A 6,559-nucleotide genomic window follows, 5' to 3' on the forward strand; every position below is an offset into this window, starting at 1 on the left:
GACACGTTTATTACTGTCCAGATTTGGTTTAGGATGTCTTGAAATAGGTTATAGACTATTAGTATGTCGGATTGAAGGGATAATTTTCGATTCAGTTTCCTTGTTTTTTTGCTGTTATTGTCCCATTACGGTGGCTGTACTATTGTGCATAGGTAAGTCTAAAAAGGTGGGGGGGATCCATTCCATTTTGTAATTTCAGGTTGAGGCATACGGCCCTTTAGCGGGTGTTTGTCAAGCTTGGCGGGTCCGTTGTGGATTATGGGTAGTCTAGGCGCCAATATTCGAATCTGCCAATCACAGCGCGCCGAAACTTGGGCGGGAAAGTTGTGGATTATGTGAAGTTTAGGCGCCAATATTCGAATTGGCCAATCACCGCGCCGCGACTTGGGCGGGAAAGCGTGATTCCCTTCGTGGAATCGTGGGAAATTTTAATTCAGTCTTCAGTCGACCGTGGTAGGTGTTTGGGGGTGCTGCCAGCTGCTCTTGCTATATCTACCAGAACTGGGTAAGTTATGACAACATACTGTTTTTACTAGTAATGATTAAGTACTGTATTCTAAAAAGACGGTAGTGTTAGGTATGTGAACAAAATTTGAGACAAAGGCGAGATAGCCTGAGAAACATGACGTGACCGGGTTGCCACGTGGTTGCATGAAACCATCCATTTTCCCCCAAAAAATATCTACGAATGTTGCTATTGAAATTAATGGGTTTAGGAAGAAAGAAGTATTTAGGTGGGGATCAATGGACATCGGAAATTGGAGAAATGGCTAGTAGTGTTAGTTCGCCAACTCTGTGAGTCCGGTGACTAAAGTTTAATGTCCACATCTGATTTTGGATATTTTGAAATAAGCTATATAGAAGAGCCGTCATTAGTACCAGAGGTCTGCACCAAGGGGGGGGGGGGAATTCAACGATAGTAAGGATAAAATACGTTGTGGGCTGGAGGGGCAGAATTTTCTCTTGGGAGAACTTAAGTTAGCACAGACCACGAGGTGTGTGATAATGAATGTTTAACTGCTGTCTTTCGATTTTGATTTTCGTATTTTGATATTCGTCAGTGGCTAATGTTAGAATCAAACCGATTTACCTAATAGTTTACAGTGTCATTGAACCAGCTTAGGCTGTGCAATTTCAAAATATTTTTTGATGACACGAAGTTGGCAGTGGTGGGTTTTGGGTGTAACTAAAGCCTGTTGCAAAAGGCAGCAGAAAATTATACCCCTTGATAATGTTTCGGCGGGAAATTGGCTGCAGAAATCCTGACGGGATAATGGTACGTTAGGTAAATCGCGTTAAAGTATGTGGTTGGAGATGTGAAAACTTTCCTGGACGATTAATGTGATGATTACGTACAAATTTTTTATTGCATTGGTGTGGTGTAACATGCAGAAAAAGTATTGCTTCATATACTAAGGAAGTAGATTTAGCTGTTCATTTTGGCGGGAAAATGGAGAGAAGGGAATGGGTAGTTTGGATGTGAGTGTCGGCGACAAGAAATGATTAGCTTGTCTGTAAAGTGATGGTCTGAAGTGTGTTATGCGTTGGGGGGGAACTACTTCTAGAGGGAGCAATTCAGTTTTGGCGGGAGTGATTTTGGCGGGAAGGGGTAGGGAGCGGCGCGCGGGAATGGCAGGCAGTTTGAATTTGAAAGAGGTACCGCTCCCTTCAATCCTTCACGCCGCGCTCTCCTTCCTGCCAAAATCAGTCCCCACTAATATTGAACATTTCACCCCGGAAGTAAATTTTTCTATCGTGTGCATATATATATATATATATATATATATATATATATATATATATATATATATATCACAACATACATACAGTATATTTATTTATTTTACATATATATATATATATATATATATATATATATATATACATTATATATATATATACATTATATATATATATATACATTATATATATATATATATATATATATATATATATACACACACAGGTAAATATGACACGATAACGACGTAAAGCACACACCACAAAGCCAGCCAGGAGACGGCGTGTGTGCTGGGCAATCCTCAGGCCCTGTCTTCCCCCCTTATTGTTTTTTTAATCTGCCCATACCACACTGACCGGGCTAATGTATGGCCAGGCCTGCACTATAGGTACAGGGAATCTTCAAACGAAACGAAACGAACGACGTAAAGCACTCATCTGTGGGGCTGCAATCCATCTCGCCACTGCCTGTCTGAAAGATGTTTGGCCATCACACAGTTATGACATTTCCTATCGGATCCCCACACCCCGACGTATTACATTGGGTGGTGGTGAATTTCAACGATGTTTGACAAGTATAGTTGAAATGTGAGTACTTAAAATTTACATTTCATCTTACACAGTAACATGTGCCCTACGAATTTTTCCTAATTCCAAAGTATGTGATTAATTTTCAAAACTGCAACTCTTCTTAAACGATTAAACCATGGAGTGATGTGTTCTGAACAGCCCGCCTTCGCATCTCACAACCCCAAGAGAGGTAGCACTTTCCCCACACCCTAGCCATGGTAGGCCATGATGATGAATTTTGGGTTTTACTGTTAACATCCTATATTATGTCTGAAAATTCTTAGAGTAACGGCATGGATACGATTAATTTTGAAGTAGAACATGTCCATTATTTTTTGTCGGTAACCTATCGTCATTCTACAGTCGCTCTTGGCTTCTTAGCTCATTTTTCGTTGTGACATTGCGGCTTGAGTGTTGAGATGTTATGTGCAGCATACTGTAAATAAGAGGAAAAGGCAGTACAGTACAGATTGACAAGAAGATAATTACTCGTATAAAGGTTCAAAGCCTATGTATATAATGTTTAAACAGCGTAGAATTGGAGTGAAATATTGTTGTAAAAGGTACAGAGCGCTAATACAACAAAAGAATATGGTGGGTCTTGCCACACCATCTTCCACCCGCACTGTGCGGCCGTTCGACAGATAATACGAACAGCGTATATTAACTTCACGATTGTCTTGCTGTAGTTGGTGCAGCAGTGTTTTGGCCTCAATTTTTTTCATAGTTCTTTGTGACTAGTATCATTCTAGCATGAAACTATATGTGAGCATTCAGGGTGGAGAGGTGGCAAATTTAGACTAGGTTAAAGTGAAAAGTAAAATTATTGTACACACTCAATAAAGTATCGTTACACCTGCACGATACAAACTGACACCACGAATGAAACGTTTAACAGCCTTCCTCCAACCCTACCCAGACAGCTGGATTGTTCAGTATGAAACTCATCGGACCCCCCCTGTAACGATACTTCTTTGAGTATGTGTACATAAGGCCAATAGTTCTACAGAATGTACAGGAACGCATAAGAAGGGTGAAAATCTAGGGAAACTCCCACCCATAATTCAGTGCAATATTGTACTGTATTTCAAAACATCTTATCAATACTACGTAGTTTTAAAAGGTGAAAATGTATAATTCTGGAAGAAAAAAAAAAAAATGACATGGAAACCAAGCCTAGGAATCTTAGACCACCAGAAAGCAGTAGCAGGTTGTCCTGACTGATAAGGCCATAGCTAACTGAATTTCGCTTATGAACCTTTGTCCTTGTACTCTTTCAGTATTTGAATATAAGCTCTTTTACAGAGAAGTGTGGGTGGAAGGCAGATACGAAATTGAACTATGCATTTGCTTTCAGGTTGATTCATCCCCATCAGATAGCGCCCCATCTCAAAGGCCTTGTGGAAGAAGAGCACTAGAAAATTTGCTGATGGCTTCAGTTTAAAGGGCAAAACATCAATTGTTTCCCAAGAAGATAAACTGGGCAGCATCCTTAGCATTATTCTGGATGACATACAGTACTATCGCGCACGATATAAAGTTCGTCAGGGCAGCATCAGCTTTTCCTGGATGAGCTAGATATCAAGAAAAGGGATGCATGTTGGGTGCTTCCCGTAGACATATCTAAGTACAGTATTCAGGTATGTATCCCAATCAAAATGAGCCTAACTTGGCAGAGATCCCATTCTTTACAGCTGGTGGTCTCAAGGTGTGTGTAGAGAGGTGTCTTCACCCTGATTGAGCTCTGTAGTAACATTTTGAAAATGACTTCCTAGGGACTTTTTAAAAAGGTTTATCAGTAGACTGAACACATCGTTAGAATAAATAGAAAGAAATTTTTGTTGTATTCCCGATACTTCTAGTAATACCGATTAACGATACTGTAATTCTATACGGCTGTTACATCTGTGTCCTGATTGGCTAGCTATAATAATGTCACTAGCTCCGCCCCCCTTACCACACCACTTGGCGGGAAAGCGGTTTGTTTGTGTTTACATTCTATATTTGTAGCAGTGGTGTGTTGTGCTGTTGCTGCATGCGAAGTTAATTCGAGAAACAAGAAAGCTTGTATCTTCGTGTATTTCCGCGAAAACAACGCAATGTATTACGAAAGTGTCCAGATGCCTGCATAAGAAAAGATCTATCGCACGGAAAGTAAAACCAAGGCATTCTATTTGTTCTAAGCATTTTTCACCCAAGTGTTTTAACTTTCACCTGTCATATGACAATGTCTGGCTCACTTCAAAGCAAAGTTCGTGTCCTGCTTAAAATCTACCAAGACTGAAACAACATTCACAATCCTGTTTCGTATGAAGATCATATAAAGTAAGCATTTTATCATTGCCGACTTTTTGCTTTCAGAGCATTTGATTTTTAGTGAAAGTAAAAGATTTAAGCTTTCAGTACCTTTTCATTTATATATTTAGTGACACTTTGATAATACTTGTCGCTTTCATCATTGCTTGATAGTTCTAGATTTTGTCATAGTTGTGGATGTGCAGTATTTTCATCAGACTATTGTGTTGAATGCACAGAATGGGCTACTGAATATACAGGTTGCTTTGCGAGTTTTGTCATCAGTTTGTATGAATGTATGTGGAATATTGCATTTGTTTTCCAATATGTTTAAGTTTTCTTTACGCGGAAAAAGGCAATTTTCTATGAATAATAATACCAAACAATTGTGTAATACTATTACAAAAAAACGTTATTTTTTTTCTTATTTTTGGCATAGCATGTCGAATAATAATCACCAGGTGCCAATGTCTCGCTGGACACACCATATAGGAACACGGATTTGCTACTGTGTAGCTATTTAACAGCATTTGGTTTGTTGTTTAAATTCTTATATAAACAAGGTTTTTATTAGTAATGACAGCCTATGATTTCCATATCGCAAAGTTTAAGAAGATAGTCTTTAAGATTACGCATCGTAATTACAGTAAGGCATGACGGAGTGGGGATTAGTTAGGATGTTTTTTTCCCGTTTAGTTTCGGTTGGTTTTATGTCTGAGCTTACCAGGTTACTGCAGGTTCCTAAACTGGATATTGTCTTTGCTAATATAGCTGCAGTATCAGTTTCATGCCAATTTTTGCCCCCCAGGAAGCTACCGGCTTTTTATATCTGCGTGCATGGTTAGGCTGTGGTAAGGGGGCACGGCCAGGGCGGGCCTGAGTAAAAGATGCCAGTTTCCTTGAGGCCCACATTCACACACCTTTATGCACACCTTGGATGGTCGTGTGTAATCAGACTAAAGGAGTGAGACTGGAAACTAAAGTGACTTGTTCCTACCTCATAACAAGCTTAACATCAACTTGGTTCAGTTTTTTGTTCATTTGCAGCTGATTACATTTAGTTCGGTAGAAAAAAAAAAAGTTACAGCTCTAAATTCATTCCAAAGCACTTGAATGGCTAGCACCATACTGTATTGTAGTGTTTATCTCGTTCCAGTTTAACAGTGTGGAGAGATGACTTTTAGTTCATTAAAGTAATAAAGGGGTTAATTTGGTTCCAGTTCTTTCAGCAGCACTTTTTGGCTTAGACTTTGAGGTAAAGTGGAGCTGGTAATAATTTAGAACAACAGTGCCCGTGTGGGGGAGGTTAGATTTGGTAGATTGTTATTCTGGGTTAACTTCTGTAAAGTGGCTAGTGATGTTTTCTAGATAATATTGGTTGATAAACTTGACCTAACCTAACCCATAGAGGCAGTGTTCACATAATTGCAGAAACGTCTCATTTGATTATACTGTATTTGAATATCACCGGTTTGAAACTTAAATTTGAAGTTGGTATCCAGGCTAAAATAATGTACTTCACTAATAAATGAACGTTGACGTTATCGAGAAGAGCTGTAGGTTTTGTTTTTTACTGTTGAACCATTTTATCATTGATCGGCTGTCTGATAGCCTAGGTGTAGTATGTGTAAAAGTTATCCTTGTGGGATGGCATCAGAAGTCATGGGCCTTGAAACCATTTGGCCCATTTCATTGGTTATGTTGTCAAGTTTTCCCTCTCTCCTATAGTTCTTATTGCTTTCTAGATCCTACCTTATCTTATCTTTGGAAAAGGTCAAGATGATGAACTCTGTTGATAATATGGTGGTGTTGGTGATGACAGTGGTGGTGATAGCAAAAGGATGTTGATCGTGATTTGAGGATAATTATTGCAGGAGTAATGAGTTGGTGACAACCCAGGGATTCCCTAAACTAGTGATCATCTGTTTTGTGACTGCATGAGAGAATGGCCCAG

Source organism: Coenobita brevimanus, chromosome 84 (assembly GCF_032717465.1).
Source record: "Coenobita brevimanus isolate Jiangsu-jjx chromosome 84, ASM3271746v2, whole genome shotgun sequence".
Classification (NCBI taxonomy): Eukaryota; Metazoa; Arthropoda; class Malacostraca; order Decapoda; family Coenobitidae; genus Coenobita; species Coenobita brevimanus.